Raw genomic sequence first — 10,297 nt, 5'->3', positions numbered from 1 at the left:
CGCTGTGATGATTGTACGCTCTAGTATCAATTGTTTGGCGACAATAAAGTAAAGTAACTTCAACATAACATCCCAACTCCTGCACTCAGTGCTTTGATCTATCAAGGCCAATGTGCCAAAAGCTTTCTTTACAACCCTATCTATTTATGATGCCACTTTCAATGAATTACGGATCTGTATTCCCAGATCCCTCTGTTCTACCGCACTCCTCAGTGCCCTTCCACTCACTGTGTAAGCCCTACCCTGGTTTGTCCTCCCAAAGTGCAACATCTTACACTTGTCTGCATTAAATCCTATTTGCCATTTTCAGTCCACTTTTCTACCAGGTCCAGATCCCACTGCAAGCTTTGATAGTCGTCCTCGCTGTCCACTATGCCCCTAATCTTGGTGTCATCCACAAATTTGCTACCCAGTTAACCCATTCACACTAATCCTCCACTAAACCCATGTTCCCATAAACTCCCCACAGATTCTAACCCCACCCTCATGCTAGGGGCAAAGTGACCTACCCAACTTACTGGCTTTAGGGATGTGGGAGAAAACCAGAGTACCCAGGAGAAACCCAGGTGCTCATAGGGCAAACATGCAAATTCCACATTAAAAGCACCAGAATTCAGGATTGAACCTGCAATGCTGCTACAAGTAAGCCTTTCATTGCACCTGTGCATACATGTACTTGTGCAGATGACAGTATGTGTGACTTTGAGACCTTCCACAAATGTGCCTCTGAGATGTTCACCTTCTTTCTTAACCATGACTTACCCTCTATTATAGTTGAGAGGTTCCTTGACCACATCTTATCTAATTCTTACCTGTTGGCTCTCACTCTCTCTCCTCCTGGACTGAACAGAATTCTCCAGGTGCTCACTTTCCAGCCCACCAGTCCTACACATTCAGCAGATTATCCCTCCCAATTCCCACCACCTCCAACATTCCATGTTTTCTCCTCTGCCATTCCAGCTCCCTTCATGAATTTCTGGTCCTGCCTTGAGATACATTTTCTTGCAGGCATTTACAGGAAATAAAGGAATACATCAGAATTTATGAAAAAATACTATACATAAACAAATACTATCCAATCTGAAAAATAACACAAATTGTGCAAATATAAAATCCTAGTAATACTGAGAACATGAGTTGTAAATAGCCCGTGAGAGTGAGTCTGTAGTTTGAGTTCTGCTGAGTTGTGATGCGTGAAGTTATCTCCTCCAGCCAACCACTCCCCTTCTCACAGCTCTTTCCCATGCAGTCATAGGAATGTAACACCTCTACTTTTACCCCTTCCCTACCTCTATTGTACAGGGAACCATACAGACCCTCCAAATGGAGCTTGTTCCTCCTCCATTCTACTGTGCCATGTTCAATGTTCATTATGTGGTCTCCCCTAATGTGGAAAGATTGGATGACTACCTTGTATATCACTGCTCCCTGATCAACAGAGTTAACCCTGAGGTGTCAGTTGTCTATTAATTTAATTCTCCACACTCTGTTTGGGGCCTTGTGCTCTATTATAATGAGGGTCAGCAAAAATTTGAGGAACAGCACCTCAACTTCTGTCGGGGCATGTTGCAGACTTCCCCAGTCAAATTCGATTCAATTAATATGAAATTCAACTAAGTCGGTCAACTGACTTTCTCCATCTGCACGACAACTGGTCATAGGTCAGCCATCTGCCATGTTCAAGATCAAGATTCAAGTTTATTTGTCATGTGTGTATCAAAGCATACAGTGAAACGCTCAGTTTGTGCGAACAGCTAACACACCTGAGGGTGCAGTGTGGGGGGGAGCCCGCAAGTGTCGACATGCATTCCGTCACCAACAAAGCTCGTCAGAGCAACACAGAACCCAACAAGCCACACAGCAGTAACAGCTCAACAAGCTCCGATCCTCTCTTCACTTCCGCTGACTGACCTGCTGGCCAGTTTCTACTGCTCATACCCATATTTTAATCGCTTTTACATGTTCCTTTGTTTGTTTTCTCTCTTTCCACTGGTCCTCATGAACCTATTAGATGGTTCATTGTCAATGTATTGCCACGGCAACCAAGAAACAGAATCAGAATTAGGCATATATCATGAAATTTGTTGTTATGTGGCAGCAGTACATATATAAAAAAATAAATTAATTAAGTAGTGCAAAAAGGGAGAAAAGAAGTTGTGAGGTAGTGCTCATGGGCTCAAGGTTCAGGGTTCATTCAGAAATCTGACGGCAGAAAGGAAGAAGCTGTTCCTGGATTACTGAGCATGTACCTCCTCCCTGATGGTAGCAATGAGAAGTGGACGTGTCCTGGGTGATGGCGATCTTTAATGATGGGTGCCACCTTTTTGAGACATTGATCCTTGAAGATGTTCTGAATACTGGGGAGGGAAGTGCTCCTGCTGGAGCTGCAACTTTATGCAGTTTATTTTAATCCTGTGCAGCGCCCCCCCCCGCCATACCAGACAGTGATGCAGCCAGTTAGAATGCTCTCCACAGTACATCTGTAGAAATTTGCGAGTGTCTTTGGTGACTTCCCAAATCTCCTCAATTTTCCAATGAAATACAGCTGCTGCCATGCCTTCTTTGTAACTGCATCGATATGTTGGGCTCAGGATAGATCCTCAGAGATGATGACACCCAGGAAAAACTGTACGTTTGCCAGCAGAACAGTTATTAGTGGAAGTCGGAACTCTCTTCTTCTTAAACCAAGGGCTCCCAACCGGGGGATCATTGACCCCTTGCTTAATGGTATTGGTCCATGGCATAAAAAAGTTTGGGGACTCCTGCCTTATATAAACTTTTAATCCAGTGCAGCGGCATCCTCTCTTCCACCGTCTTAAATGTGAACCGCACTAGCGACTTCACCCTTTATCCTATCCATCACTCTCCCACCATTCCTGCAACTTAAAACCACCTTGTCTTCCATCTTTCCCTGTTCTGATGAAGAGTTTTTGACCTGACACATTGGTTTTGTTCCTCCCTGCACACACGCTGCCTGCCCTGCTGAGTGTTTCAGGCATTTAAAGATTAGATAAAGATCTGATTTATTTGTCACATGTGCATCGTAATGTACAATAAAATGCATCACTTGCATCAATTCAAATCAGAATGGATTGTGCTAGGCTAAGTGTCACCATACCTCCGGCGCCAACGTAGCACGCCTGCACCTTTGGAAGCTGGGAGGGAACTGGAGCACCCAGAGGAAGCCCACACGGTCACGGGGAGAACATACAAACACCTTACAGACAGCAGCGGAAATTGAACTCTGATCGTACAGCTGACTGTTCCGCCACTGTCACACTCTGGACAACAGAACAGTTTTATGTTGTTGGATGCCATGAAAGAAAATATCAGAAATATTTAATATTTATTTTTATTTATTTAGAGATGCAACACCCTAACAGACCATTCCAACTCAACGAGCCCGTGCCGCCTGATTACATTCACGTGATCAACTAACCTCTCAACCAGAACGTCTTTGGACTGTAGGTGGAAACTGGAGCACCCGGAGGAAACCCATGCGTTCAGGGGGAGAGGGTACAAAGTCCTTATAGACAGCGGTGGGAATTACTGGTGATGTAATAGTTTGATGCTAACCACCATGGTACCATGCTTCCCCAGGTTTTGACTGTGGCTCCCTCTGGTGTTAGGACCTTGTATATCCCTTCCCAAACTGCTCTCAATCATGTCAAGTTCAAAGTAAATTTATTGTCAAAGTACAGATACAAACCTGAGATTCATTTTCTTGCGGGCATACTCAATAAATCTATAGAATAATAGCCATGACAGAACCAATGAAAGGCCGCGCCAAACTAGGGCATTCAACCAGATTGTAGAAGACAACAAACTGTGCAAATACAAAAAGAAAAATAATAACAATAAAAAATAAGCAATAAATATGGGGACATGAGATGAAACATAGAAACAAAGAAACATAGAAAACCTACAGCACAATACAGGCCCTTCGGCCCACAAAGTTGTGCCAAACATGTCCTTACCTTAGAAATTACCTAGGGTTACCCATAGCCCTCTATTTTTTCTAAGCTCCATGTACCTGTCCAGGAGTCTCTTAAAAGACCTTATCATATCCACCTCTACCACCGTCGCCGGCAGCCCATTCCACACACTCACCACTCTCTGCATAAAAAACTTACCCCTGACATCTCCTCTGTACCTACTTCCAAGCACCTTAAAACTGTGCCCTCTCGTGTTAGCCATTTCAGCCCTGGGAAAAAGCTTTTGACTATCCACACGATCAATGCCTCTCATCATCTTGTACACCTCTATCAGGTCACCTCTCATCCTCCGTCGCTCCAAGGAAAAAAGGCTGAGTTCACTCAACCCATTCTCATAAGGCATGCTCCCCAATCCAGGCAACGTCCTTGTAGATCTCCTCTGCACCCTTTCTATGGTTTCCACATCCTTCCTGTAGTGAGGCGACCAGAAATGAGCACAGTACTCCAAGTGGGGTCTGACCAGGGTCCTATATAGCTACAACATTACCTCTCAGTTCTTAAACTCAATCCCACGATTGACGAAGGCCAATGCACCATATGCCTTCTTAACCACAGACTCAACCTGCGTAGCAGCTTTGAGTGTCCTATGGACTTGGACCCCAAGATCCCTCTGATCCTCCACACTGCCAAGAGTCTTACCATCAATACTATATTCTGCCATCATATTTGACCTACCTAAATGAACCACCCCACACTTATCTGGGTTGAACTCCATCTGCCACTTCTCAGCCCAGTTTTGCATCCTATTGATGTCCTGCTGCAACCTCTGACAGCCCTCCACACTATCCACAACACCCCTAACCTTTGTGTCATCAGCAAATTTACTAACCCACCCCTCCACTTCCTCATCCAGGTCATTTATAAAAATCACAAAGAGTAGGGGTCCCAGAACAGATCCCTGAGGCACACGACTGGTCACCGGCCTCCATGCAGCATACGACCTATCTACAACCACTCTTTGCCTTCTGTGGGCAAGCCAGTTCTGGATCTACAAAGCAAGGTCCCCTTGGATCCCATGCCTCCTTACTTTCTCAGTAAGCCTTGCATGGGGTACCTTATCAAATGCCTTGCTAAAATTCATATATGCTACATCTATGGCTGTATCTTCATCAATGTATTTAGTCACATCCTCAAAAAATTCAATCAGGCTCATAAGGCACGACCTGCTTTTGACAAAGCCATGCTGACTATTCCTAATCATATTATGCCTCTCCAAATGTTCATAAATCCTACCTCTTGGGATCTGTTCCATCAGCTTACCAACAACTGAAATAAGGCTCACTGTTCTGTAATTTCCTGGGCTATCTCTACTCCTTTTCTTGAATAATGGAACAACATCTGCAACCCTCCAATCCTCCGGAACCTCTCCCATCCCCATTGATGATGCAAAGATCATCGCTAGAGGCTCAGCAATCTCCTCCCTCGCTTCTCACAGTAGCCTGGGGTACATCTCGTCCAGTCCCAGAGACTTACCCAACTTGATGCTTTCGAAAAGCTCCAACACATCCTCTTTCTTAATGTCTATATGCTCAAGCTTTTCACTCCACTGAATGCCATCCTTTTTCGTGGAGAACACTGAAGAAAAGTATTCATTAAGTACCTCTGCTATCTCCTCCAGTTCCATACGCACTTTTCCACTGTCGCACTTGATAGGTCCTATTCTCTCATTTCTTATCCTCTTGCTCTTCACGTACTTGTAGAATGCCTTGGGGTTTTCCTTAATCCTGCTCGCCAAGGCCTTCTCATGGCCCCTTCCGGCTCTCCTAATTTCATTCTTAAGCTCCTTTCTGCTAGCCTTATAATCTTCTAGATCTCTATCATTATCTAGTTTGTTGAACCTTTTGTAAGCTTTTCTTTTCTTCTTGAGTAAGATTTTCAATAGCCTTTGTACACCACAGTTCCTGTACCCTACCATCCTTTCCCTGTCTCATTGGAATGTACCTATGCAGAACTCCACGCAAATATCCCCTGAACATTTGCCACATTTCTGCCGTACATTTCCCTGAGAACATCTGTTCCCAATTTATGCTTCCAAGTTCCTGCCTGACAGCCTCATATTTCCCCCTACTCCAATTAAACACTTTCCTAACTTGTATGTTCCTATCCCTCTCCAATGCTATGGTAAAGGAGATAGAATTGTGATCGCTATCTCCAAAATGCTCTCCTACTGACACCTGACCAGGTTCATTTCCCAATACCAGATCAAGTACAGCCTCTCCTCTTGTAGACTTACCTACATATTGCGTCAAGAAACCTTCCTGAACACACTGAACAAACTCCATGCCATCTAAACCTCTTGCTCAAGGGAGATGCCAGTCAATATTTGGGAAATTAAAATCTCCCACCACGACAACTCTGTTATTATTACACCTTTTCAGAATCTGTCTCCCTGGAGTACATCTGCCGCACCTGGAGTACTGTGTGCAGTTCTGGTCTCCATACTTGAGGAAGGATATACTGGCTTTGGAGGCAGTGTAGAGGATGTTCACCAGATTGATTCCAGAGATGAAGGGGTTAATCTATGAGGAGAGATTGAGTTGCCTGGGACTATACTCTCTGGAATTCAGAAGAATGAGAGGGGATCTTATAGAAACATACAAAATTTTGAAAGGGACAGATAAGCTAGAAGTAGAAAAGTTGTTTCCATTGGTAGGTGAGACTAGAACTAGGGGAAGTTGCCTCAAGATTCAGGGGAGAAGATTTAGGACGGGGACAAGGAGAAACTGTTTTTCCCAGAGAGTGGTGAATCTGTGGAATTCTCTGCCCAGGGAATCAGTTGAGGCTTCTTCAGTAAATATATTTAAGATTCAGTTAGATAGATTTTTACATAGTCGGGGAATTAAGGGTTATGGGGAAAAGGCAGGTAGATGGAGCTGAGTTTACGGACAGATCAGCCATGATCTTATTGAATGGCGGGGCAGGCTCGATGGGCCGGATGGCCTACTCCTGCTTCAATTTCTTATGTTCTTATCTGCTCTTCAATGTCCTTGTTACTATTGGGTGGTCTATAAAAAACACACAGTAGAGTTATTGTCCCCTTCCTGTTCTTAACTTCCACCCACAGAGACTCTATAGACAATCCCTCCATGACTTCTTCCTTTTCTGCAGCCGTGACACTATCTCTGATCAGCAGTGCCACGCCCCCACCTCTTTTGCCTCCCTCCCTGTTCTTCTGAAACATCAAAAACCCGGCATTCTTAGTAACCATTCCTGCCCCTGAGCCATCCAAGTCTCTGTAATGGCCACAACGTCATAGCTCCAAGTACCGATCCACGCTCTAAGCTCATCCGCTTTGTTCATAATAGTCCTTGCATTAAAATAGACGCATTTCAAACCATCGGTCTGAGCGCGTCCTTCTCTATCAGCTGCCTATCCTCCCTCTCGCACTGTCTCCGAGCTTTCTCTATTTGTGAGCCAACCGCCTCTTCCTCCGTCCCTTCAGTGCTGTTCCCATCCCCCAGCAATTCTAGTTTCATGAAGAGTCCATGAAAGTGAGCCTATAGGTTGTGGGAACATTTCAATGATGGGGCATGTGAAGTTGAGTGAAGTTATCTCCTTTGGATCAAGAGCCTGATGGTTGAGGGGTAATAACTGTTCCTGAACCTGGTGGTGTGGGTCCTGAGGCTCCTGTACCTCCTTCCTGATGGTTGAGGGGTAATAACTGTTCCTGAACCTGGTGGTGTGGGTCCTGAGGCTCCTGTACCTCCTTCCTGATGGTTGAGGGGTAATAACTGTTCCTGAACCTGGTGGTGTGGGTCCTGAGGCTCCTGTACCTCCTTCCTGATGGTTGAGGGGTAATAACTGTTCCTGAACCTGGTGGTGTGGGACCTGAGGCTCCTGTACCTCCTTCCTGATGGTTGAGGGGTAATAACTGTTCTTGAACCTGGTGGTGTGGGTCCTGAGGCTCCTGTACCTCCTTCCTGATGGTTGAGGGGTAATAACTGTTCCTGAACCTGGTGGTGTGGGTCCTGAGGCTCCTGTACCTTCTTCCTGATGGTTGAGGGGTAATAACCGTTCCTGAACCTGGTGGTGTGGGTCCTGAGGCTCCTGTACCTCCTTCCTGATGGCAGCAGTGAGAAGAGAGCGTGGCCTGAGTGGTGGAGATCGCTAATGGTGGATGGAAAGGAGGAACTTTCCCCTTCTTCCAGGCAGGTGTCAGGTGTCAGATGGATTCTTTCCATCCACAGCTGATGTGGACAGATTTCGATCAACAATTCCCATAATTCCCACCAAATCCCATGTAGTTCAGCTCTGGGGATGAGGCTGGCATGCCCCAGTGTAGGGCCTGGAGATCATTATTTTACAGCAATGATAACCTGTTAATGACTGCACACACACCTGACACACAAACCATGCACACACCTGACATACGAACTAAGCACACAGCTGACATACACACCACAAACATACCTGACATACACACTAAACACATACCTGACATACACACCACTCACAGACCTGACATACACACCACACACGCACCTGACACACATACTACACAAACACCTGCCATAGGTAACACACACAGACACCTGACATACAAATCTGCCATACACACCACACACACACTTGATACACACACACACACACACACACACAAGCACAGACACACCACACAGACACACACAAACACACATACACACACAGACAAAAAGACATACACACACTCAAACACACACACACACACACACACACACGCACACACACGAGAACACCCACACAAACCCACATACACCCGACGCACACATACACACACACAATACACTAACACACACACACACAAACACACGTACACACATACAGAAACACAGATACACATATAGACACAGACACATTAAATCCCCTATACATACACACTCAGATGTTCACACTGCCAGACACGCATACTCACTCACACACTCTCTCACAAACACACTTACAGCACACACTCAGATACAAAGATATACACACACTGACAGAGGCATACACACACAACACACAACAGACACACAAACAACTATCCCTACACAAAACACTTTCACACACCCACACACAAACACAAAAAATACACACACACAAATGTGCACCACACAAACTCACGCACTCATACATGCACACAGCACACACACAAACAACTCTCCCCCCCAACATAAAACACTCTCAAACTCCCACATACAAACACACATACAGACACATACACACATTCAATCACCACCCCGCACACACTAACAGGCACACATACAACACTCACATCCACAGATCCACAAATACTCCCCTCCCCCCCACACACACAAGCACACAACACACACATAAAATACTGTACACACACACACACACAAATGCACACACAACACACAAACAAACACACAGCAAACATACAAACAACCCCCACCTCTTGAAACACTCCCACACACCCCACACACAAACACACATACTGACACATACGCGCACTCAATCCACTCAGTCACGACCCCACACACACTCACAGGCACACGTACAACACACACACACACCCACAGACTATCAAATATATGCACAGACAGACACACACACAAACACAAACACACACAACACATATATACAACACTGTAAACACACAAATACAAATGCTCACACACACACACACACAACACACAACCTCCCATCTCTCAAAACACTCTTACACACCCCACACACAAACACACATACAGACACATACACACACTCAGTCACCAACCCACACACATTCACAGGCACACATACAACACACACACCCACAGACCCCCAAATACATGCACAGACACACACTCACTCAGAAACACGGACTCAGATACACTCAAACACAGTCTCATACACTTAGGGAATCCCCTGCCCCCCCCCACACACACACGCAGAGACACACACACAGACAATGCACACATACAATCCTGTACACACACAAACACAGACACAACACACACACAAATGCACACACACTCACACAAAACACACATACACACACAACAGACACACAAACAAACCCCTGTATACAAAACACTCTCACACACCCACACACAAACACACAGACACATACGCACACTCAATCACCACGACACAGCCACGCACAGGCACACATACAACACACACACCCACAGACTCCCAAATACATACACACACACACACACACACACACACACACACACACACACACACACACCCATAAATACAGACTCAGGTACATTCAAACACAGACTCATACACTTAGAGAATCGCCCCCACACACACACATTGACACAGACAGATACACACGAACAGACAGACAGACACACAGACAACACACGCATACAATCCTGTACACACACATA

Source organism: Mobula hypostoma, chromosome X1 (genome assembly GCF_963921235.1).
Source record: "Mobula hypostoma chromosome X1, sMobHyp1.1, whole genome shotgun sequence".
NCBI classification, from domain to species: Eukaryota; Metazoa; Chordata; class Chondrichthyes; order Myliobatiformes; family Myliobatidae; genus Mobula; species Mobula hypostoma.
Note: the sequence above shows the minus strand (reverse complement) of the source record.